Source organism: Hypanus sabinus, chromosome 9 (genome assembly GCF_030144855.1).
Source record: "Hypanus sabinus isolate sHypSab1 chromosome 9, sHypSab1.hap1, whole genome shotgun sequence".
In the NCBI taxonomy this organism is placed as follows: domain Eukaryota; kingdom Metazoa; phylum Chordata; class Chondrichthyes; order Myliobatiformes; family Dasyatidae; genus Hypanus; species Hypanus sabinus.
The window spans coordinates 91,365,789-91,392,917 of record NC_082714.1 but is presented as its reverse complement, the minus strand read 5'-3'; the positions used below and the strand labels follow the sequence as shown (position 1 = coordinate 91,392,917).

Below are 27,129 nucleotides of genomic sequence, written 5' to 3'. Positions count from 1 at the left end.
ACACAGAGGTGTGTGGAATGCACTGCCAACGATGGTGGTGAACACAGACATAGTAGGGTCTTTTAAAGACTCAGAGAGGTACATGGAACTTAGGAAAATAGAGGGCTATGCATGAGGGTAACTCTAGGCAGTTTCTGGAGTAGGTTACATGGTTGGCTCAAGATTATGGGCTGAAAGGTTTGTAATGTGCTGTAGATTTCTATGTTCTAAATAACAGGCAACATGGACAAAGGAGAGTCAGTGGATGTTTATGTGGATTTTCGGAAGGCCTTTGTCAAGATTACAGGAAAGGTACCAGCATGAATAGAAGATTGGCTGACTGGGAGGAGGCAAAAAGTGAGAATTAAAGGTGGCTTTTTTTGGTTGGATACCAGTGACCAGTGGTATGCCACAGGGGTCAGCATTGAGAGTGCTTCTTTTCATGTTATACATAAATGAAGGAACTGATAGTTTTGTGGCCAGGTTTGTGGATGATACAAAGATAGGTGGAGGGGCAATTAGAGTTGAGGAAGCAGGGTGTCTGCAGGAGGACTTATACCATTTGAGAAGGAAGTGCATTGTCATGCACTTTGTTAGAAGAAATGCATGGACTATTTTCTATATGGGGAGAAAATTCAAAGATCAGAAGTGCAAAGGGACTTGGGAATCCTCATGCAGGATTCCCTAAGGGTTAATTTTCAGGTTGAGTCTGTGGTGAGGAAGACAAATGCAATGTTAGCATTCATTTCAAGAGGACTAGAATACAACACTGAGGATATGAAGCTGAACCTTAAAAAGACATTGATCAGACCACTCTTGGAGTACTGTGAGCAGTTTCAGGCACCTTATCTAAGAAAATAAGTGATGGCAATGGAGAAGGTCCAGAGGAGGTTCACGAGAATGATTCTGGGAATGAAAGGGTTAGAGCATGAGGAGTGTTTGATGGCTCTGAGCCTGTACTCACCAGAGTTCTGAAGAATGAAGGAGATGTCATTGAAACTTATTGAACACTGAAAGGCCTAGATAGAGTGGATGTGGAGAGGATTTCCTATAGTGGGGGAAGACTAGGACCACAGGGCACAGCCTCAGAATAGAGGGACATCCATTCAGAACAGTAATGAGGAAAATTTTCTTTAGCCAGAGAATGGTGAATCTGTGGAATTCATTGCCACAAGAGGCTGTGCAGGCCAAGTCATTGGGTATATTTAAGGCATTGATTAATCAGGGTGACAATTGTTACTGGGGTGGGAAGGCAGGAGAATGGTGTTGAGAGGGATAATAAATTAGCTATGATGGAATGATGGAGCAGGCTCAATGGGCCAAATGGCTTAATTCTGCTCATACGTATTATGGTCTTTTTGAAGTGCCTGTTATACCACTGGCACTTAGGGCAGCAATGAAGGTCTTCTATCCTTTATCTTGTCAGTAGCTTCCTTTCAGTCTTCCCGACTGTCAGTTATGTAAGTCCCTGGTGGAGACTCGGGAATACCATCACACTCAGATGTAGAAGACTTCTTCATTGCTGTTTCCGTAACAATTTTGGTTTAACAGTCAGGGTTGTTGGCCTGAACTGAACCCCTGAATCTGGAGGACCGGTGGACCATTCTTAGTCTGTCCTCTACCCTTTTATCCTGTTTGGCATGGGCGACGCTGCCAAGAGCCAAAGCATTATCCTGAAGGCCATTGATGGACATATCAGAATGGGAATGGTAAGTGGAATTATAATGAGTGGCCACTATAATTGTCTATAATTATAATTATAATTGGAATTATAATTGTCTGGCAAAGCGGTCAAAGACTAAAAATTTTAAGTTCATTATTGGTTGGCACCTCAGTCATGACTAGGATGAGGCCTCAAGCCACAGTGTTGCCTGTTTGCGGCCATCCGGGGGAGGGAGGGTGTCAGAGTTGATGTTGGAGGTGTCAAAACTGCCCTCAGTGGAGGACAAGCTGTGTTGTGTGCCACTGCAGAATGTTGTGGCATTCATGGAACCAGGGACCTTGTCTGTGCTCTTACTTGTGTGATTCTGTTTTACTACTGCCTTGTATGTGCTATGTGTGCCTTGTGCTCTACAGGTGGTGGGGGAGCTGTGTAGTCTTAGTCATAGTGAGAACAAAGCTTTGACACTGCCTGTATGCAACTGTCTGGGGAGATGTGTTAGAGTCTGTGCTGCTCTCCAGTGTTCACTCAGCAAAAGACGAGCTATATTATGTTTGATTGCAGACTGCTGCAACATTCATGGACTTGGGAGTCTGGACTGTTTTTTAACCTGTGACTGTATTTTAATAATATCTTATGTGCTATATCTGCCTTGTGATGGAATCTCATTGAAGTCTGAGGGGAAGATGAGTCTGGTACTGGAATCTCATTGATGATGGCTGGGAAGATGTGTCTAATACTCGAATCTCATTGAAGACAGATGTTTTGCACCTTAGCCCCAGAGTAATGCTGTTTGGCTGTGTTCATGGGCATTCATGTATGGTTGATGACAATTAAACTTGAACTGGATTGTTTCCTTTCACTTCCCTATCCCATGCTTGTTAAAGCCATTTTTAGAGACACATTATCCGCTCAGTGTTCAATGAGATTCCATTACCAGACATATCATCCCCTCAGTCTTCAATGAGATTCCAGTAACAGACACATTTTCCCTGCTCCTCTGCTTTCAGTATTCCAAGGGAATTGTTGCCTTTGCATTTCCCCAATCTGCTCTTCCAACTCCACTTTTCATAGCACCTTCCCATGAAGCTGCAGGGAAACCAACTCTTTTCCATTTGCTTTTTATTTTCCCACAACCCAGTTAAACAACAGTCCTCCTAGACAAAGCAGCAAATCATTTTCATACCTTCTAGTGCACTGCAGTGTACTTCACAACTTGGCCTCCTCTTCATTGGAGGAACAGAATGTAGACGTCTGACCACCTTGTGAGGCAACTGAATTTAGTCAGGGAATCAGAAACACAAGAAGCTTTGCAGATGCTGGAAATCCAGAGCAAAATGATGGAGGAATTCAGCAGGCCAGGCAGCATCTATGGAAATGAATGAGCAGACAATATTTTGGGCTGAGACTCTTCTTCAGAACTTGATTGAAAGAGGGATGATGCCAAAAAAAAAGTTGGAGGAGGACTAGCTAGAAGATGATAGGTGAAGCCAGCTGAGTGGGAAAGGTAAAGGGCTGGAGAAGAAGGAATCTGATAGGAGAGGAGAATGGACCATGGATGGGAAGAAGGAAGGTCACTAGGGGGCAGTGATAGGCAGGTGAGAAGAAGAGGTAAGAGGCCAGATTATGGAATAGAAGAAGAGGGAAGTCGGGGAGTGACACTGAGAGTTTTTGATCACTTCCCACTTAATTCTTCACCTTGCTCTCATAATTTTTTTTGTGACCTCATGTTATAGTAAGGCTCTCTAGAAGAATCATCTCTGTGAGAGGATGCACTGTGGCAGCCCGCAGTTGTCATCATGCTTCCAGCACCAACATAGCATGCCTACAACTTACTAATCCTATGTCTTTGGAATGTGAGAGGAAATCAGAGCATCTAGAGGAAGCCCACGCTGTCATGGGCAGAAAGTGACATGAAATTGACCCTGAACAATTTTACAGCTGACACTGAAAACTGTTGTGCTAACTGCTACTGTATCACCCTTTAGTTTCAGTTCAATAAATTTTAATTTTCACTGAATCAGAACTGGCCGTTACCCATCCATAACCTTGGGTCAGATGTTCTTTCTCCTTCAACACGGTCTGACATGCTGGGTAATTCTCATAGTTCTGCATTTCACAAGTGTTTAGTTGCTTTAGTCCTGATGAAGGTTCTCAGTCTGAAATGTCTACTGTTTATTCCTCTCCATGGATGCTGCCTGACTTGCTGGCTTTTCCAGCATTTTGTGCCTGTTGCTCAAGGTTTCTGGCAACTGCAGAATCTCGTGTTTTTAGTTGCCCGTGTTTTCTCTCTCTGCTTTTGTTAATTTATCAGCCAATCATAGATACTCCCTTTGTCCTATCTATCACTTCCTATCTTTGTGCAACTTAAATCTTTTTTCTCTTTCCCACTTTTGACGAAGGGTGTTTGAACTGAAATGATAACTCTCCATCACTTCTCGATGCTGCTGAATACTTCTAGAACTTTCCGTTGTTATGTGGGAGTGCACATAATGGACAATCTTTCCTGGTCCCTCCTCACCACTCTTTAGCCAAGAAAGCACTACAGTGTCTCCGATTTCTGAGGAGATTGAGGCAGCCACCCTCTGCCAAACACCTCACATTCAATCCAATTTTTACAGGAGCACCACTGAAAGTGCTGGGCCCAACTGCATTCCCATTTGGTATGGAAATTGCAAGGCATCTCTCCCCTCCACCCAGGCCATGAGACTACTGAATTCCCTGGCTCCCTGTCCACCCAGGTCTCATCATGTGTGAAGCAGCAGTAGCATTATGCTGATTACTTTTTAAACTTGTGTTGTAATACCTTATTATTTGTTAATGTCTTTGTGGCATAGGCCTGGAAGAATGTTGTTTCATTTGGTGGTGTTCAGTTGTCAAATAACAGAGAACTTAAAATTGAATTTGAACTTTATAGACAATAAATCAATATACTGGTCAGCAATCATCTATATATAAATATATCCTATTTCGAGAAGAATGCTTCAGGTGTGGCATGTGGCTTTTGCATGAGTCAGACAATTGTGGGTTCAAGATTCATTCAGAGGACTCACAAGCCTAATGCAGTATTGAGGAAGTGCTGCATAATTCTCTTTAAGTTATGCATTGCTAAACTGAGGCTCCCATCAGAGTTCAAAGTAAAAAAATATTATCAAAGTATGTATATGTCACCATACACTACCTTGAAATTCATTTGCTTGCAGTCAAAGTTTCAGGCTGAGTCTGGAAGTCTAGATGAAGGCTCCCAGCCTAAAACATCAACTGTTTATTCCCCTCCATAGATGCTGCCTAACTTGCTGAGTTCCTCCAGTATTTTGTGTGTTGTGGTTCACCTTCACCCACTAATTCACCCCTCTACATTCTCAACTACCACTAATTTGTCATTTCCTGTCAGTCACCTTATGTACAGACATCTAGTCCCTAGTATAACTTTAAGGGCATACAACCAACCTACTAATATAAGCTACCTTGTGTATTTAGATTTATTGTGTTTTTTATGTTCTTTATCGGTTTTTGTTGAGAGCTGCATCGGATCCGGAGTAACTATTATTTCGTTCTCCTTTACACGTGTGTACTGGGAATGGCATTAAACAATTTAAATCATGGTTGCAGGACTCAAGGTCCAGCTTCGGTGTTGTAAGACTCTACCCCTTGGTGGGGACTTGTACAGATTCCATCAGCAGCAGTCAAGAGGTATACCTATGATCATAAAGTGATTTGGAATAATCTGAAAAGCCCCAAACACAAATGTATTACCTTTGCTCTATTAATCACATACCTGCCTCCCCAATCTAAACCTAATCCCTTTGCCTAGCAATTCACTTACCTTTTAGTTGTCATCTTCTTCTGACCTTTAATGGCGGTTGGCAGTCCAATTTAAAGGTGCATTACCACCACCAACTGGACTGGAGTCTGGTGTAGAGAGTTGGGAGATAAAACCCCTACTAGTTCTTTATCAAATGAAAACTAAATTACCCCAAGAAGTCCTAAAGATTGTAAATAATGAAAGACAATATTGTGAATTAAATTAGTCACTTCCATAAATGAAAACTGCCAACACCCAAAGCTGGTACTGCAGCCTGCATTTGCTTTCTTTCAACTTTGTATGCTTCACGTTGTAAAAGAATGTGTTCAACTGTTTCATGATGACAAAGCCTACACTCTAAGGTGATGTTTTCCAACAAGATATAAGGAATAATTTAGCATGCACAGTACTAAATTGAGTCAATATAATTCCTTCCCTTCTTTTCTTACCCTCTTCTCCCATCAGTCCAACAGTTTTATGTATTCTGGAAAGGTGTCTCCTCTTATGCCCATTATCCCTCAAGTCCCATCGTAATCTCCTAATTCTTAGCCCCACCAATCCCATAGCTTTGATTTGCTAAGTGGAAGGCCTATATCCACAGATAATTTTTAACAGCTTTTTTTGGCCAAACGATCAACCCGCTCATTCCCCTCAACACCTCTATGTGAAGAGACCCATAAAAGAAGAAGACGTGTAGATGAATACCTTGAATATGAAATAAAGTTTGAAGAGCTTCCTAGAGTAAATCTAACCTACTGCTAGAATGACCTGTTTTAAGACTAGTCAAAACTGAAAAAGAACCTGATCAAATTATAATGTTGCAAGGTCAGATTTCCTCCACCCACCTTAAGCTCAAAATGATAGCAACCAGCTCTGCAGTATACACTGATAAGTGGTTAGTAAGATGTTTCTTTTTGTTACCTGTAATTTAGGCACAAAAACAGCCACACCAACGTTCTATGCAATCTGCTTCCACTCTAGTTCCCACATTGTCTTTCCTCAGGGTGTAACTTTTTAAAGAATTTCTCCACATCACCAGCTACATGCTGGGGGCAAATTTCCATTACCAATTAATCTACCAACCAACATATTTTTGGGAACGCGGAAGGAAAATGGAGTATATCAGTCTCCATAGTATCCTGGACATTCTCAAGGAGTGATGCCTCAAAAAGGTGGCATCCATTGTTAAGTACCCCGGTCACCCAGGTCATGCCTTGTTCTCATTGTTACTATCAGGAAGGAGGTATAGAAGAGAGCAGGCACACATTCAACAATTCAGGAATAACTTCTCCCCCCCTCCCCGCCATCTGATTTCTGAATAGACATTGAACCCATGAACACTACCTCACTTATCTTTTTATTTCTGTGTTTGCACTACTTGTTTAATTTTAATATTTAATACTGTAATTCAGTTTTTTCTCTATTATGTATTGCATTGCAGCAAAGTCAACAAATTTCATGACATACGCTGGTGATATTAATTCTGATTCTGAAATGGAACACCCAAGGTAAACCCACACAAGAATGTGCAATACTCCTCACACACACATTGGATTGCGACATTGGATCTGGAGCAACAACTATTTTGTTCTCCTTTTACCTGGTGTAGTAGTGGAAATGGCACTAAACAATTTCAGCCTTGGTTCCTGGACTCAGAGTCATGGTTCAGCCTTGTCGAGGTGGCACCCAGGTCTCTACGATGTGCAATAATTAGACAAGGAATAATTTTTTGCCCATATGGGGGACGTCCAAGAGGCATGGGTTAAGGTGAGAAGTAGAAAGCATATAGAAGGGACGGGGGTGTGGTTACACAGAGTATAAAGTCTGGAATTTACTGCTTTACAAGCTGATGAGGCAACTATTTATGAGCAAGTGACTGAATCACAGAAGACTATGAGATCAATGAGTTGGATTGGGTGCAATGGTCGGCATTGACATGGTGGGCCGAACGGCCTGTTCTGCGCTGGTTGTCAACTTTCTTAGCAGAAATACCATTTTTCTTTATTCCCTAGATTAATATATAATTGTCCTGTCAGAGCTTACGTCGTTTCGGTCCATCTCTGTTACACCTTGTCCCGCTGTCCTTCCAGATCACCACCAGTTCTCGTCGACGGTACATTCGTCCCTCTTACCTGCAACCTAACCTAATGATCGCTGGTGAGCGGGCGGGGGGGGGGGGCTCTAATTTAATTGACATGGAGATTAACCAATGGTGTGGTCGTTCTCCTCGCAGAATGCCCAATCAGAAGCGGAGAGCGGAGAGCGTCTGGACTTCCGTTCGCTACTTTCCCGCCCACTTCGCCCAAAGAGGAGCTGGGTTTGGTTGAGAGTGCAGTAAAGGTAAAGGTTGGAGACGGTGAGGAGGGTGGCTCTGTGATCAATTATTGAAAATTTTTTCTCGGGAACCTGGTTTCTATTGGCAAAATATTGGCGTTACTGAGGTAAGTTGATCTTTAGAGCCTTTATTTTTACGATTAAATCGTCCTGAATATACGGTGCCAGGTGAATGTCGACGTTTCTTCCCCGAGGGACGACAAGGTGGAAAAAATAAGAGCAACGTGAAGTAAATGGAACTTCGGTGCGTATTTGACTCTGAAAACAAGGATTTTCTTTCTTTTGAGAAGTATATCATCACTTGAATTGAAAATGCACGACATGGTGCAGAAATGTGACAAAAAAGTTTTCTTAAATGATTTAGTAGCATGAATTTTAAGTTTTTTCCTGTTTCTGTGCGCTAATTAGAATATTTTATCGTGCGTAGATTTGTCAGTCAGATGTAATTTGAAACGTTGTCAGGTGCAGTTTCTGCTTTGCTTTAGACTTTTAAATTTTGCTTTTTCACAATGCTTTCATGCCTGGCACTTGATATTTTTGTTCTAATGAAGCCCTTATTCATTTAAAATTTCTAACAATGTTGTTTAAATATTCTGCACCAATTCATTCAGTTCCTGACTATTTTATGCTTCAATTTGTTTTTATATTTGCTGCTTAAATTCATTTTTGTAACTTTTCATAACGTTTTTCAAATTTGGAAAAATTTTATTCAGAAACTGAACAAACAAGGGTATTTGTGGTTTCCTTAAACAGGATTGACAGAGTGGTCATTGCTTTAATTTGTGCTTGTGCCTGTACTTAGAGCTTAGTAGCTTCTCCACAACTTTAAGAGATCTTGACATTTTACGGCCAATTAAGTATTTTTGAATTGTTAATATTGCAGAGTAAGAAAAGGTTAATCAAGTGCACATCAAGCTCCTACAAAATGCTGGTGGAACCTGGCAGGTCAACGTTTCGGGCTGAGACCATCAGGATTGGAAAGGAAGATAGAATAAGGTGGCAGGGAGAGGGGGCAGGAACACAAGATGACAGGTGATGGGTGAAACCATGTGAGGGGGAAGGTGGGTGGGTGGAGAATGGAGGATGAGGTGAGAAGCTGGGAGGCGATAGGTGGAAGAGGTAAAAGGATGACTGAAGAAGAAGGAATGTAATAGAGGAGAGCGGAAGAAAGGGTAGGAGGAAGGGAATTAGGGAGTGGTGATAGGCAGGTGAGGAGGAGTGAGAAGGGAACCAGAATGAAGAATAGAAAAGGAAAGGAGGAGGAGGGGGAGAAATTACTAGAAGTTGGAGAAATTGATGTTCATGCCATCAGGTTGGGTGCTACCGTGATGGAGTATAAGGTGTTGCTCCAATAACCTGTGCTTGGCCTCTTTATGTCAGTAGAGGAGTCCATGGGCAGACATGTTAGAATCAGAATGGGAAATCAAACTGAAATGAGTAGCCACCAGGAGATCTTGCCTTTCGTGGCGTGCTTGACAAAGTGCTCACCCAACCTACGCTGGGTCTCATGATGTAGAGGAGACTGCACCAGGAACATTGGATGCAGTAGATGACCAGACAGACTCTCAGGTGAAGTGTCAACACACCTGGAAGGACTGAATGCTGATGAGAGAGGGGTTATTGTGATTGTCATGCTTGCTGCGGTAAATGGCAGGATTGTATTCCTTCACCTCCCCACACCTCCTTATTCTGGCTTCTGTCCACTTCCTTTCCAGTCCTGATGAATGGTCTAGCCCTGATCTGCTGACTGTTTATTCCCTTCAATTCTGGATTCAATATGTGACCCCAGTGCTGCCTGACCTGAGTTCCTGCAGCATCTTATGTGCGCTGTATCAGCAGTCTCATGTTTTAATGTCTCATAAAATACAATATGATTACAATATTTAACAACAGTTGGGGAATAAACGTTTGTCCTCAATATCATGGAGATCTCTCCAAGATAGTGCCACATACTCTTTGCCCCGGCTGGATACCTTGGCACGCAGTTTAATCAATGATCTAAGATCAAATTTATTGTTATATACATTTACATGTGTTAGGAATTTGCACAACATGCAACAAAAAACAACTACATTCAACAATTGTAAAGAATTATAAATTTGCCAACGACTCAACTATTGTTGGCAGAATTTCAAATGGTGATGAGGCATGAGGTGCAAGAGCAGCTGGTTGAGTGGTGTTGCAACAACAACCTTGTACTCAGCGTCAGTACGATCAAGGAGTTGATTGTGGACTTCAGAAAGTGGAAGTCAAGGGAAGAGCAGTGGAAACAGTGAGCGGTTTTAAGTTCCTGGGTGTCAACATCTCTGAAAATTTATCCTGGTCCCAACATGTTGATGCAATTACAAATAAAGCACAATAGCAGCTAGATTTCATTAGGAGTTTGTGGGGAATTGGTATGTCACTAAAGACGCCTGCAAATTTCTGCCTTGGAGAGCATTCTGAATGGTTGCATCACCGTCTGGTTATAGAGGGGCCACTGCACAGGATTGGAAAAGGCTGCAGAAAGTTGTAAACTCAAGACAGCTCCATCATGGGCACTAGTCTCCCCAACATCAAGGTCATCTTCAGGCATTGTCTGAATAAGGTGGCATCACTACTCAGGACCCTCTTCTCATCACTACCTTCAAGGAGGAGTCACAGGAGCCTGAAGACATACAGTCAACATTTCAGGGTCAGCTTCTTCCTCTCCACCATCAGATTTCTGAAAGGGCAATAAATCTATGAGTGCTACCTTTGTTTCTCCTTCCTTCCTTTTACTATTTAATTTTTATGTATATTGCAATTTATAGATCTTTGTTATGTTTTACAATGTACAACTGCCACTAAACAAATTTCACAACATAAGTTGGTGATATTAAACCTGGTTTTGAATTATGTAAGAATAAAGTTAGAGGTTAAAGTACAGCTATGGAATAAAATATGCATACAGACATAAATAAAGAATATATTTACAATGTAAACAGCAGCGATAGAGGGGTAGGAGTGGCTAACTCGAATGGTTGATCCAATTAACTACCTGGGGGAAGAAACTTTTAAGGTGGTGTGATGTTATCATTTTAATAGTCATATAGTCTTTTTCAGATAGGAGCTTTTGGAAAAGAAAAGAAGTGTCTTGCAGTGATTTTCCCTGCCTGCTGCTGTGTCCTGGACAAATAAAAGTCCTGCAGCGATGGTAGACTGCAGCCAATGGCCTTTTCTGCTGGTCTGACGGTTCCCTGTAGTTTTTGTAAATTGTGAGATAATGCTGCACCAAAGCAGACCGTAATGGCTGATATGAGGACACTCAAACAAGTTAAGTTTATTGTCATAAATTGCCAAATGAAAAAAAGTTCCTCTGGATCAAGGTGTACAACAAAGATACAGCACACATAAAGTAATATTACCGCAAATAAATTAACAAACAGAAGATTGACACTTAGTAAAGGATGCATTTATGACACAAGTTTAAAAGTAAACCGTAAAATGCTACTGGAGATGACACCTCCAGTAGGTGATGACACCTGGCTGGTGGCAATGAGTTCAGTATCTCATGGCCTGGGGAAGAAGTTGTTTCCCATCCTTCCAGTTCTTGTCCTAATGGTACAGTACCATCCTGCCTGATAACTGGGGGGGGGGGGGGGGGGGGGGAAGCAAAGAGATTGTTGGATGGATGGGAGGGATCCTTGACAATTCTGACATTTCACTCTGTATTGCCATACTAGTCCCAGGATTGGGACTAACAGTTTGGCTGATCTAAGGGTGAAGCAGAACTGACATAATGACTTTCATTCAGAAAGATACTTGCTTCTGCCTTGTATCATTTTGGTGATAGTTTGCAAGTGTAGAAAATAGGTCATGTATATCTTTGTCGTCTCCTTTGGGATTTTCTATACAGCACTTCTTGTGTTGTACTGAACTGGAATAATTTTCAGTTTTTTACTCTTCAGAATCAGGTTTACTATCTGACATATGGCATGAAATTTGTTTAGCAACAACAGTACAATACATAAAAAAACTAAATTACAATAAGAAATCTATATAAAAATTAAATAAGTGCAGAAAAAGAAAACAAGATAGTAAGGTAGAGTGCATGAGTTCATTGTCCATTTTGAAATCTGAGTGGAGGAGAAGAAGCTGTTCCTAAAATGTTGAGTGTATGTCCTGAACCACCACCTTGATGGTAGCAATGAGAAGAAAGCATGTCTTGGGAGATGGAGGTCCTTAATGATGGATGCAGTATTTTGAGGGCATCGCCTTTGAAAATGTCCTGGATACTTGGGACGCTAGTGCCCATGATGGCTAAAGCCTTTTGTATCGTAGGTACAGAATAGTCCAACCAGTGACAGAACTTTCTGACCGGTATAACTGCATTGTAGAATGTTTTTCTTGGTGCAATCTTCTAGTTCTACCCTTCTTCAGGGCATTATTACATTAATCCTTTTTCTAAGACATCTTGAGCTGTCCTGTAGTTTGAAAGGTATGTAGTGTGAAACTTAAGTTGTGAGCTTTTCCAAATATCTGTTTGAATTATGAATGAAGTGATGCAGGATTACAACCTGAAACATTGACCAGCCTTTTGCCTCTTCAGAGTTCCTTCAGCAATTAGTTTTTTCACTAATGGCAAATAAAGTAGTTCCTTTTGAAAGAGAAAAAGAAATCTGGAAAGAGCTCGTAGTTACTTGGATCAGCAGTTCTTGGTGTGAGTGTTCTTGTTCAAGTTGAGTTAATTGTGGTATGCACAAGTACATATGTGTGCAGGTGCAATGAAAAACTTTCAGCATTATCACAAAGAGCAACCGGGGTAGACATAATATTCACAAGATAAATGTAAATTATACAATGTTTACAAGAGAATAATCAGAACAAAAAAGGATTAAAGCCCATTTTAGTACAGAGTGATCAAAGTAGTTATAGTGTTTTATACTTCTGGGTGTGTGCCTTTATCAATTTTTTAAGGATTTGGGCATCAATGGCAAGTCATTGTCTATTTCACTTTGAGAATTATGTGATGAGGAACCATAACACTTCAGTCCTTCTAGGAAAGGTGTTCCCCCAGTATTCTGGGTGGAGAGTTCATTTTGTACTTGGGCCTGATGACAAAGGAAGATGGGCAATACATTACTAAGCCAGGATGGTGTTAGAGAGAAAGCCTATTAATGGTAATTTTCCAATCTATCTGAACTTGCCCTCTTTGGTAATAGCTGTTAAGGGTAGAAGCTGCAGTCAGAAAAACATAAATTAGTAACGTTCTGTATTTTCCACATGTTTCTGTTATGTTGGTGGCAGGAGTTGTTGCTTAAAATGTTGGATGAGGTGCCAAATGAATCGGATGCTTTCTCAATATTCTTGGAGCTGCACTCATACAGACAGGGAGCAAGCAGGTCTCCTGCTCGTTCCTGTTGAACCTTGTAGATGATTGAAAGGTTTTAATAAGAAGTGAATAATTTGTTCACTTAGTATCTGACCATATTAATATGGCTACACACAGGATGTTGATAGTTCTAATACCATTGAATGGGAAGGATAGGTGGTTATACTACTGTGAGATTGTGGGTCAAATGTTATTTGATACTAATCCATGTGTGATCTTGCTGCATAAATTATGTGGTTTTTTGAATAAGTTTAGGGCCTTTAATTGTTTTGGATGTAACATTTTACCACCAGCTCTCTGTAAAAAGTACAATGTGATTTTTTTTTGTTGTCTTGTATTTAAAAGGCTTGAATTGTGTTAAACATTGTTAACAAGGTAAGTCAAAGCCACTATAAAAGCCAAAGAGAGGGCAAAACGATCAAAAATAGGGGGAAGAGGATTGGGAAGCTTTTAAAAAGCAACAGAAGGCAACTAAAAAAATCATTAAGAAGTTAAAGATGGGATATGAAAGTGAGGTATCCAATAATATTAAAGAGGGTACTGGAAGTTTCTTCAGATACATAAAGTTTTAAAAAGAGGCAAGAGTGAATATTGGACCACTTGAAAACTGCTGGAGAGGTAGTAACAGGGGAAAAGGAAATGACGGACGAACTGAATAAGTATTTTGCATTGTTGTTCACTGTAGAAGACACTAACAGTATGGTGGAAGTTCCAGATGTGTTAGGGGTCATGAAATGTGTGAAGTTACCATTACTAAGGAGAAGGTTCTTGGGGAAACTGAAAAGTCTGAAGGTAGATAAGTCACCTGGACCAAATACTGTACACCCTAGAGTTCTGGAAGAGGTGGCTGCAGAGATTGTGGAACACCGGAAAATTGCAACTGTCACTCCACTCTTCAAGAAGGAAGAGAGGCTAATACTGATGGTTCCATTTTCACAGGACATGCTATACCCAGGTTATAAAGGCTTGACTTATGGCCACCCATATCTAGGAATAAATTCCCAAACGATTAACTCCAAAAATCTGACGAATGTACATATATTAGTTTCTACAAACAGCAGAAGGAGTTCCACCCCTTCCCATGACCATTCTTTCTTATCAGTCTAATGCGTGTTTTTGATGTCTTTCTTTGTAATACTGTGAAGGTATGGTTTTCACATCCAATGATTTTTGTGTATTTTCCAACTTGCGCACAAAATCAATATATAATTAAATCCATTCTTCATCTGGGACCAATCTGTGATTCAATTGTGTTTGCATTGAATTTCAGTAACTGCATCAAAGATTGTTTACATTTGAAAAAGTCTTGTGTGCAGAACTGTTCTCAGAATCTGGTTCTTGAAAATTTTAAAAATGCTGCTACAATTCCTTCCTTTATTGTATATCAGTATTGTAATTGAATACCCTGAAAAACATACAGGGCATTAACAGTGTAACAAAATTAATATGAACAGTCTAAAGATTAAATAAAGTGCTGAGAGGGAGAAAGCACTCAAAGTTGCCTTCTTCATCTGGGTCTTAGCTACTGTGGACTGAATGATGCAGCAGTTGGCTCCAAAGATTCAAGATTGTTTAATGTCATTTTCTGTACACAAGTATAAAGGAGAATGATGTAGCATAAAAAAGATAAAGAATGCAATAATGATTAAATGAAAGTTTAAATACATTCATTCAATGTCCATAAAGTGATGTTTCGCTGTACATGAGGTGACTGGTTGGAACTAATAAAGTAGTGGTGGAGTTAGTGAGTGAAGGTGTTGATCAGCCTTACTGATTGGGGAAAGTAACTGTTTTTGTGTTTGGTCCTGGCATGGATGCTACGTAGCTTCCTCCCAGATGGGATTAGGACAGACACTCCATGAGCAGGATGCATGGAGTCCTTCATGATGTTATTGGCACTTTTCCAGCACCTTTTTGTATATGTGTCCTTGATGGTGGGTGGACCAGTGTTGCAAAGGGCAGTTTTGACTACCCGTTGTGGAGCCTTCCTATTCATTGTAGTGTAGTGTCCATACTGAGCAGTGATACAGCTTGTCAGGTTGTTCTCTACTGCACATCTGTAGAATGATGTGAGAATGGGTGTGCAAAATCCAGCTCTCTTTAGCCTCCTCTGAAAGTTATGTTGATGAACTTTTTTGACGATGTAGGAAGTATTCTGGGACAAGTTCCTAATTATAATTTCCACTGTTTAGTGGCTAATGTCTCACTGTTGAAGTTCTCATTATGGTTGAGTGGCTTGCCAGCATTCCACATTGAAAATTGACCACTTGGGCCTGATTTTTTTTATTTAAAAAGAGAGGGGCAGAAATTGGCTTGTATCCCAGTAACTCCTTAGGAAAGGAGAAAAGCTTGGCTCAACTAATCAAAATTTTAAAATATATGGAATCTGTTGCATTTAGTTTTAATTGTTTCCAGTGTTCTTTAGTGTTTATACACCGGAAGAGACTAATTCATTAATGCTTGGTTGACATGCATGCATTGCTAAAATATGTATTTTTGGTGTAGAATTTGTTACATCGCATACCTTCTAAAACATCCAGAAGAAGATCAAGACACAGCATTATCAACAGCTCTCTTCCTGATGTTGTAAACAACTTTTAAGCACACTTCAAAACATGCAATTCAATGCTAGCCGCAAAAGCTGCACCCACTTTCCAGGTGAGCAGCCAATGCCTGTAACAACAGCACACATGAGATGGACTCTGCGGAGAGTCAACCCTTGTAAGGTTGCTGGCTCAAGCAACGTCCCAGACCGAGTACTCAGGTGTGTTCACACCAGCTCACTGACATTTTAACAGGCACCTTCAATACTTTATTCATCCAGGCTGCTGTCCCCACATGCTTCAACTTCGACACCTCCACATACTAACCCACCCCATCACACTCCACACCATCACTATCATTTCCTGTCAGAGTCACTTTATGTACAGATACCTAGTGCTGCTTTATGCACATACATGAAGTCTCATATATAAACAAATCTAATATATTTTTATTTTTAATTGAGTTTTTTATGCTGATTGTGTTTTGTTATGCTGCATTGGATCGGGAGTAATAGTTATTTCATTCTCCTTTACACTTGTGTACTGATGAATGACACTAAACAATCAAATTTTCATTAACCTCTCTAAAATGAATATCAAAATATTGGTAATGATTGTGGAGACAGTTCATAGAAACCTGGTTATTGGTAGGTTTAGTTCCTGTCATGTTTTCCTAATATTCCTTTCCTTAATAGTTCATGCTGGGGTAATGCCTGTGGCATCCTTACAATTTCTTACTTATTTCTTGGAATATGGGTCTCATGATTAAATCTGACATTTATTCATGGAGGTGAACTGCCTTGAAACGCTGAAGTTTTTCCTGTGAAGATACATGAGCTCTGTTATGTTATAATGTTCAGGAATTAGACTTGGTGATGAAGGAATGGCAACATATTTCCAAGTCAGAATGGTGTGTGACTTGAAGGGAGCTTAAAAATGAAGAGTGTGAAAGGGAATTGGTTCCCATGTGTCTGCTGAGCTGCATCATCTTGGTGGTAGATGTCATGAGTTTGGGAGGTGCAATTAGATTGTAGAGCTGGATCGTGACACTTTAGCAGATTCAATCTTTCCACCCAAAAGAACAGGTAGGCTGCTTATAATTTGCCATTCTGGCTTCTTCCATGTTCCTTCCTAGTCCTGATGAAACATTCCTTTCCTTAGATGCTGCCTGACCTGCTGAGTTCCTCCAGCATTTTGTATGTGTTGCAGCAAGCTCATTATATTGCGAATGAATTCTTTAACTCTTAGAATGTCACTACTGGTGGCCATTTGGTCCTTCGTATTTGTGCTAGGTCATTAATCTACCAAAACACTCAGATCTTAGAAACAAAATACTCATTCTTGGTGGGAATATACCTGTAGAGCACGTATTCACCAGCTCCAAGACCACTAGATGAAAGCTTTTGCATTCATGTCAAGAGTAAAGTCAACTAATCTTTTGGAATCAATTGAGAAATGAATTCTACTCTGGAATCATCTTTACTGTGAAGTTAAAATGCACAAGTGAATTTTAGAAAGATAATTTCCTGAGCATGGTGAAATCAGGTTTTAATCTGCCTTTGGCATCCTCAATGAGTTATAAATTTGTACTTTGAATTTTGCTAAAGAACTTCTGGCCTCGTTCCTGTTTATGTAGGTGTGGAAATGATTGGTAATCTTTTAGTCTAGGAGTGGCAGTTTCGGTCGCTGTGGAGAAAAATACTGTTGCTAAGTAGCTTTGTCCTTATTTATATTACGGATGTGAAGATGATTAAATATTCTTAATTTTACAGATGTAGTTACTCAAAAATACAATACTTAAAAGGTAGAGGAAAGTAAAAGTATTATTAAAATGACATAGAATAGTCTGGCAAGATGCCAATTATTTCATCTCTTGCATGGCACATTAGTTTTACTGTAGTTTCGGTTCATAGTAAATGGTAGGAACCAGTTTATACCATTAGCTGATGGTGACTAATTAGATTGCATAATTAGCATCTTGTAGTGACAGGATTCATTTAAGTTGTAATATCTACATAGCAATAGAATCATTATGACAGGAGATGCCTATGAAGAAAGTGTGCTTATTTTTAATGTTAATAATTCCTAGACCAAGTGCTATAAAGATTTAACTATACCAGCTAACGTGACCAAGGCAAGTTCACTCAGAGCCTGTGAATCCATAGTCACAAATTCTTGTAGCACAAAAAACAATATGGTGCATCAGGCAAGGTATCTTGGAAATGCGTGCCTCTGCTGTGGCTACATTTGGAAGCACCAACACAACTTGCATCAAAGCCTTCCAGGTTCAAGTCATATCTGACACTCCAAGGAGAACAACTCACTAGTTTCCCCAATCCAATCTGGTAGCTGAAATCTTTCATCCATGGAACCACTCTGCTGACCCATTTTTATAAGCCATCTTGGAACCTTTAAAGCCATAAGTGACCAATACTAACCAGAGAGTTGTAAAGATGTTACATCCCTGTTCTTTTTTTTCACTCAATGGCTCTCGGATCTGGCGTTATTTACTAACAATAATCTCAACATATCCTGCCCATTCAAAACTTTTGATTACCTTTGATTATGCAATCTGTTTAGAACTGTGAAAATATGTATTGGGCCATTTGATAAAAAAGTTTCACTACAGTAATTAAAAGCTTTTTGGTTTCTACTAAGTTGGGATGCTGGCAAAATTCCCACACACCTTAATTAATAAAGTTGCATTCCTTTGGTCACACAGGACCCCATTTAACACCTTATCTAAAAGCCAATCTATCAGTTCATATGTGTACCACTGGGAATTTTGGCCAAGGCTATGAACTTCAATTTATTGATATGGTTTGAATACCTGGCCCTCTGAATTCAAGGTGAGACTGCCACCATTGAGCCCTGGCTGATGTAGTCCATCTACTGGAGACTGAATTTTAAAGGGTGGAAAGCCAGTATTTTCCACCATCATACCATTGAATACCTTCAAGCATTTACAAAATATGAGGCCTGGATTATATCTGGAACCAAGTAACCAGCTTTTCTTTCGAGTTCACATAATCTTTGCTGAGCTAGTCCAACACATAGTCATAGAAAAGTATAGCACATAAACAGGCCTTTTGTCCTATCTGGTCAGTGCCAAGTGATCTAAACTGTCTACTCCTATCGAATTGCACCAGAACCATAGGCCTCCATACCCCTACTATCCAAACTTCTCTCAAATGGTGAGATTGAGCTTGCATGTACCATTTGTGCATCCTCGGTTTCCCCTCATGTTCCCCTTACTTTTCACCTTTCACTCTTAACCCATGACCTCTGGTTGTAGACCACCCAACCTCAGTGGATAAAGAAACACACACAAAATGCTGGAGGAACTCAGCCGGCTGGACAGTATCAATGTAAAAGAGTACAGTCAACGTTTCGGGCCAAGACTCTTCAGCAGGGTCCTGCTCATGGGTCTCGGCCAGAAATGTTGATGGTACTCTTTTCCATAGATGCAGCCTGCCTTGCTGAGTTCCTCCACCATTTTGTGTGTGTTGCTTGCATTACCAGCATCTGCAGATTTTCTCTTGTTTCTCATTGGGGGAAAAAGTCTGCTTGCATTTCATCTATCTATACTGTAAATTTTCTCTGTACTCTTTCAACTTTATTTACATCTTTCCTACAGGTAAATAGGACCAAAACTGCACGCAATACTCCAACTTGGGTCTCACCAGTGTCACATAGGTGCAATTGAGCTGAAAGGGCTCGTTAATGTGCTGTATCTTTAAAATCTGTTAGTAAATTTTTCTCCACTCATAACAAGAAGATGTTACTTAGATGCAGCTGGAGCCTGTTCTTCCAGCAGAGTTGCCTAAACCATAGAAAACCTACAGCACAATACAGGCCTTTCGGCCCATAAAGTTGTGCCGAACATGTCCCTACCTTAGAAATTACTAGGCTTACCCATAGACCTCTTTTTCTAAGATCCATGTGCCTATCTAAAGATCTCTTAGAAGACCCTATTGTATCCACCTCCACCACTGTTGCCAGCAGCCCATTCCACACACTCACCACACTGTAAAAAAACACTTATCCCTGACATCTCTGTACCTACTCCCCAGCACCTTAAACCTGTGTCCTCTTGTGGCAACCATTTCAGCCCTGGGGAAAAAGCCTCTGACTATCCATACAATCAATGCCTCTCATCATCTGATACACCTCTACAATTGTACATACTTGAACCATTTGCGCAATTATGATTGCACAGTGTTGAGTGAAGCTGTGGAATGTTGAAGGTGAAAGAAAACCTGACTAGCAGGTGATGCTATCCAGAGCTTGCATGTAACATCATTTATTTCAGCAAAGTAGTGGAGACGTGCAGGAATTTGCATCTCAAGCTTATGTAACAGACAAGTCTGTTACCCCTTGGATCGGAAAAAGCTGCAGAAAGTTGCAACCTCAGTGAGCTCCATCACGGGCACTAGCCATCGAGGACATTAAAGATGATGCCTCAAAAAGATTCCTATCAATAAGGACTACCATCATTTTCTCATTACTACCATCAGGGAGGAAGTACAAAAGCCTGAAGACAGACACTCAGTAATTTCGAAATAGCTTTCCCCTCCGCCAACAGATTTCTGAATGAACATTGAACCCATGTACACAACCTTAGTAATTTTCTCTTTGCTCTCTTTTTGCACTAGTTTAACTTTTTAATATTTCTTGTTGTAATTTATAGTTTTTAAGCTGTTATGTATTGCATTGTACTGCTGCTGCAAAACAACAATTTCGCAACATATGCTGGCGATATTAAACCTGATTCTGATTCCTTGATGAGTTTTTAATTTCTTCTGCTTAGGTTTAACTTGTATGCTCTACTGAGGTTGAGTTTAGACAGGATCAGGAAAACTAGGTCTTGTAAGGTGAATGTCATGTGCTCTGACTATTCACTTTTTATATGTGACATGTTTCGAAAACATTTAGTCAGGTACATGAATATGAAAGGTTTTAAGCGATATGAGCCTAAAACAGGTGAATGGGACTAGTTCGAGATGGTTTTGGGCATGGACGATTGGGGCTGAAGGTTCTGTTTTCTTGCTGTATAACTTTGTTTCTATGATTTTTAAAAGGCTACTATTTACAGTAACCTATTAAAAATCTGTCATAGAACTACTGTATGACTAATACTCTAGGTACATAATGCTAGTGCAGCTATAGATAGGATCTGTCTTGAAAACTTTGACATTGAAGTGACTCATCGAAGGCGACTCATAAACAGAAACTACTGAAGTTATTCTGATCCCCTACTGACATGTAAGAAGAGGAGATTCAGAAGACCCACAATCCCAACGTTCTGTACATATTCTGTCTGGGTAGCTTCCAAGCTGATGGTGTGAACAATGATTTCTTGAGCTTCTGGTAATTGCCACCCTCTTCACCATTCCCCATTCCTGCTTCCCATTCTCACCTGATTTCCTTACCTACCCTCTGGTATTCCTCCTGTCCCCCCCTTTCTTCCATGGTCTTCTGTTCTCCTATCAGATTCCCCCTTCACCAGCCCCTTATCCCTTTCGCCAAATTCCCAGCTCTTTACTTCATTCTCTCCCTCTCTCCCAGTTTCACATATTACCTACCTGCCACCTTGTACTACTAACTCCCCTCCCCCCACTTTCTTACTTTGACTTCTCCCCTTCCTTTCCAGTCCTGATGAAGGGTCTCGGACCAAAACATTGACCATTTACTCCTCTCCATTGATGCTGCCTGACCTGAGTTCCGACAGCATTTTGTATATGTTGCTTTAGGTTTCCAGCATCTGCAGATTTTCTCTTGTTTCTGCATGTCACTTTTTCTGTGATCCATGATCCAACTAAGATACAAATTGAATGCTGTAGGAACCTGGAGTAAAATCAGCTTTTGTAAGTATGCTGGAATGCAATTTTTGAGTTTTTTTTGTAGTAATCTAATAAAAGTGAAAAGGTGTTTTTATTTCCAGAAGTGTGCTTTATTCATTTTTTTAATGATCTAGCAAAGGTCAACATTTGTTGTTCATCCCTAATTATCCTTGAAGATGATCCTTCTGTCAGAAATATCATATAAATGTAATTGCAAATAAAGTATGACGGTACTTCTGTTTTCTCAGGAGTCTGTGGAGATTCAATGTGTCATCAAAAGTCTTGACAGACTTCTGTAGGTGTGCAGTGGAAAGTGTATTGGCTGGCTGCATTATGGCCTGTTATGGGAACACCAGTGACTTTAAGTGGAAAATCTTACAAAAGGTGGTGTATCATATCCAATGATTTACCTGCATATGTTAAGCGCTGCTAGTGATGGATATAGAGTTCTCATGATGACATCATCTTAGCATCAATCAGAAGACTTGATTCATTGGGCAGCTGCATTTGAGAGTTCTCCAGCTGCCTTTTGTCTTCAATTAAAACTAAATGGTTGCAGCTGGGTTCCTTCCCCCTGACAGGGGGTCTGCATTCTAATTTGAAGCAGCAGCAGGCAGGAAAGATGAGTGGAGAAGAATGCACAGAGATGGCTGGTTTGTGTTTGAAAGCTGTTCCCCTGCGATGCCCAGCCCGTTTTCAAAAAGTCTTTTTGCACTGTGGCATATTGTAGCCAAAGTAGAAGTGCTGTGGAAACAGCCCCACAGCTTGGCAATGAAGAAAACGTTGCATTAGAAACATAGAAAATAGGTGCAGGAGTAGGCCATTTGGCCCTTCGAGGCTGCACCACCATTCAGTATGATCATGGCTGATCATACAACTCAGAATCCTGTACCTGCTTTCTCTCCATACCCCCTGATCCCTTTAGCCACAAGGGCCGTATCTAACTTCATCTTAAATATAGCCAATGAACCGGCCTCAACTGTTTCCTGTGGCAGAGAATTCCACAGATTCACCACTCTCTGTGTGAAGAAGTTTTTCCTCATCCCGGTCCTAAAAGGCTTCCCCTTTATCCTTAAACTGTGACCCCTCGTTCTGGACTTCCCCAACATCAGAAACAATCTTCCTGCATCTAGCCTGTCCAATCCCTTCAGAATTTTATACGTTTCAATAAGATTCCCCCTCAATCTTTTAAATTCCAGTGAGTATAAGCCTAGTCGATCCAGTCTTTCTTCATATGAAAGTCCTGCCATCCCAGGGATCAATCTGGTGAACCTTCTCTGTACTCCCTCTATGGCAAGAATGTTTTTCCTCAGATTAGGGGACCAAAACTGCACACGATATTCTAGGTGCGGTCTCACCAAGGCCTTGTACAACTGCAGTAGAACCTCCCTGCTCCTGTACTCAAATCCTTTTGCTATGAATGCCAACATACCATTTGCCTTTTTCACCGCCTGCTGTACCTGCATGCTCACCTTCAATGACTGGAGTACAGTTTCACACAGGTCTCGTTGCATCTCCCCTTTTCCTAATCGACCACCATTCAGATAATAATCTGTTTTCCTGTTCTTGCAACCAAAGTGGATAACCTCACATTTATCCACATTAAATTGCATCTGCCATGAATTTGCCCACTCACCTAACCTATCCAAGTCACCCTGCATCCTCTTAGCATCCTCCTCACAGCTAACACAGCCACCCAGCTTCATGTCATCCGCAAACTTGGAGAAGATGCATTTAATTCCCTCATCTAAATCATTAATATATATTGTAAACAACTGGGGTCCCAGCACTGAGCCTTGCGGTACCCCACTAGTCACTGCCTGCCATTCTGAAAAGGTCCCGTTTATTCCCACTCTTTGCTTCCTGTCTGCCAACCAATTCTCTATCCACATCAATACCATACCCCCAATACTGTGCACTTTAAGTTTGCACACTAATCTCCTGTGTGGGACCTTGTCAAAAGCCTTTTGAAAATCTAAATATACCACATCTACTGGCTCTCCCCTATCCAGTCTACTAGTTACATCTTCAAAAAATTCTATAAGATTCGTCAGACATGATTTTCCTTTCACAAATCCATGCTGACTTTGTCCGATGATTTCACCTCTTTCCAAATGTGCTGTTATCACATCTTTGATAACCGACTCTAGTATTTTCCCCACCACCGTTGTCAGACTAACCGGTCTATAATTCCCCAGTTCCTCTCTCCCTCCTTTTTTAAAAAGTGGGGTTACATTAGCCACCCTCCAATCCTCAGGAACTAATCCAGAATCTAAGGAGTTTTGAAAAATTATCACTAATGCATCCACTATTTCTTAGGCTACTTCCTTAAGCACTCTGGGATGCAGACCATCTGGCTCTGGAGATTTATCTGCCTTTAATCCCTTCAATTTACCTAACATCACTTCCCTACTAACGTGTATTTCCCTCGGTTCCTCCATCTCACTAGACCCTCGGTCCCTTACTATTTCCGGAAGATTATTTACGTCCTCCTTAGTGAAGACAGAACCAGAGTAGTTATTCAATTGGTCTGCCATGTCTTTGTTCCCTATGATCAATTCACCTGTTTCTGACTGTAAAGGACCTACATTTGTCTTAACCAATCTTTTTCTTTTCACGTATCTATAAAAGCTTTTACAGTCAGTTTTTATGTTCCCTGCCAGATTTCTCTCATAATCTTTTTTCCCTTTCCTAATTAAGCCCTTTGTCTTCCTCTGCTGGTCTCTGAATTTCTCCCAGTCCTTGGGTGTGCCGCTTTTTTTTTGCTAATTTATATGTTTCTTCTTTGGACTTGATGCTATCCCTAATTTCCCTTGTCAGCCACGGGTGCACTACCTTCCCTGGTTTATTCTTTTGCCAAGCTGGGATGAACAATTGTTGTAGTTCATCCATGCGATCTTTAAATGCTTGCCATTGCATATCCACCGTCAACCCTTTAAGTATCATTTGCCAGTCTATCTTAGCTAATTCACGTCTCACACCTTCAAAGTTACCCTTCTTTAATTTCAGAACCTTTGTTTCTGAATTAACTATGTCACTCTCCATCTTAATGAAGAATTCCACCATATTATGGTCACTCTTACCCAAGGGGCCTCGCACGACAAGATTGCTAACTAACCCTTCCTCATTGCTCAATACCCAATCTAGAATGGCCTGCTCTCTAGTTGGTTCCTCGACATGTTGGTTCAGAAAACCATCCCACATACATTCCAAGAAATCCTCTTCCTCAGCACCCTTACCAATTTGGTTCACCCAATCTATATGTAGATTGAAGTTACCCATTATAACTACTGTTCCTTTATTGCACACATTTCTAATTTCCTGTTTATTATTATATTATTATAAATAACATGCGAATGCTGGAGGAACTGGGCAGGACAGGTCCCAACTATGAAAAGAAATAAACAGTCAAAACCCTGCAACAGGATTTTACCTGAAATGTTGACTCTTTGTTCCTTTCGAAGATGCTGCCTGACTATCTTGAGTTCCTTCAGCATTGTTTGTGTGTTACTTGGATTTCCAGAATCTGGCAGAAATCCCTGCAAAGGACAGAAATGCTACATACATGCCCATTTACCTCCTCCCTTACCTCAGGGCCCCAAACGGTTCTTCCAGCTGAGGCAACATTTCACCTGCATATTTGTTGGGGTTGCTTATTATTTCTGGTGCAACTGATGCAACCTCCTCTACACTGGTGACACTTTCCTAAACTGGGGGACTGCTTTGTTGAATACCCTGCTCCATCCAATTTAATTCCAATCCCTATTCCCATTTTGACATGTCGATCCATGCTGCCCCCTCTTGACCTGATGAAGCTGCTCTCAGGGTGAAGGAGCAATATCTTAAATTGTGTCTAGGTAGCCTCTAAACTGATAGCATGAATATCAATTTCTCTTTCTAGTAATTTTTTCCCTCCCCCCCCCCCTTCTATTCCCCACTCTGACTACTTAACTTTTCTCCTCACCTGCCTATTACCTCCCTTGGTGCCCCTCCTTCTTCCCGTTCTCCTATGGTCCACTCTCCTCTCCTATCAAAATCCTTCTTCCCCTACTCTCCTGGCTTCACCTATCACTATTTAGTTAGTGCACCTTCCCTTCCCCCCACCTCTTTATTCTAGCATCTCCCCCCACCTTCCTTTCCAGTCCTAAAGAAGGGATTCCACTCAAAACATTGACTGTATTAATTTCCTGAAATGCCTGAGCTGCTGAGTTCCTTCTTCAATTTGTGAGTTTGTTGCTGCAGAATCTCTTGTGTTATTATAAGAGTTATTATTTGCATCTATGGGCTACCAAATTGACAGACAAACAAACCTCTGTCATCACTCCTCACAAGTCTTTCAAACCTCACCAGTAATATTCATGACCTACTTCAGCAGTATTTGTTTTGTTTCTCCTGATGGAATCCAGTCTCCAGAGGAGGTAGGAATGAAAAGCAATGATTTACCAACGACATGTGTGGCCCTGGGGAGCAGTATGCCACTATTATCAAATTTGTGATTACCTCAATGACCACAGAGAGTACAATGAGCCTGTCATTGCTGCCTACAAAAGTAGAAAGCCAGAGATTAATGTCCAAGTGGTAAGTTAGTTTGGAATTTATGACATGTAATTTTTCAAACAAAAGAATTATAAGTTTCTGTGAGTTGATAATATTTACTGTGCATTCCATGCCCATGATTAACTGTTGTGAAATTAAGTACTGTAGTTCGAGCATAAGAATCTGTTGAAGGAAAGTACTGAATATGAAACACTTAACCAAAGAATTTGTTACTTTTGTTTCCAGAACAATCAATCTTCAGTGCATGCATAAACTGTGTAAGGATCACTTCCAGTTTTGTTTACAGATAATTTTTGTTTTCAAACATAAATGTCCACTTATTTGCATGAAGTAGCAGACTGGAATTTTGTGTTTAAAAATTACATCAAGATCCAATGTAGATTTGTAGGCAGTGTATAATTTTTGCTCTCCTGCAAGATGCAGCAAAATCCTAGAGCAACAAAATTAGAGTTATACAGTACAGCACCCTTTGACCCATTCATCCATGTCAACCAAGATGCCTAACCAAGCTGGTGCCATTTAGCCCTATCCCTCTAAATCTTTCCTATCCATGTACTTGTTAAAATGTATTTTAAATGTAATTTTACTTTACTTGACCACCTCTGGCAGTCAACACTCTCTGTGTGGGGAAAAGTCTCCTCAAAAAAATTTCCTCTCTCAACTTTAAACCCATGCCTTCCGGTTTTTGATCTTACTCACACCCCTCCCTCCTCACACGAACACTTGGGGGCAGGATCTGTGACCATCCACCTTGCATATTCCTCTCATGATTTTCATATACCTCCTATAATGTCACTCCAGGGGGGAGAAAAAGTCTGTCCTTGTAACTTGTTTCTCCAGATCAGCCTCCAAAGTGAACCTTTCAAAAGGCTAAAATCCAATATCCTTGTACTCTTTCATCTTCGGTCATATCATCAGAAATTTAAATTATATTTGTAAGACATGAAAACACGAGGAAATCTGCAGATGCTGGAAATTCAAGCAACACACACAAAATGCTGGTGGAACACAGCAGACCAGGCAGCATCTATAGGGAGAAGCACTGTCAACGTTTC

The 27,129-nt window shown here is 40.7% G+C and overlaps 1 protein-coding gene across 3 annotated transcripts in view; it reads left to right on the top strand.

Annotated features, from left to right (window-relative positions):
* Positions 1–7,739: 7,739 nt before the first annotated feature.
* The window catches only part of cgnb (cingulin b), a 163,757-nt gene continuing 144,367 nt past the window's right edge, over positions 7,740–27,129 (top strand). Inside the window, exon 1 of one of the 3 annotated variants that reach the window (XM_059980176.1) lies at positions 7,740–7,885. The gene's annotated coding sequence lies outside the window, so the exon portion shown is untranslated. Of the gene's footprint in view, positions 7,886–26,072; positions 26,096–27,129 lie in introns of those variants that run through there. The other 2 variants (XM_059980178.1, XM_059980179.1) reach the window with 2 other exon arrangements.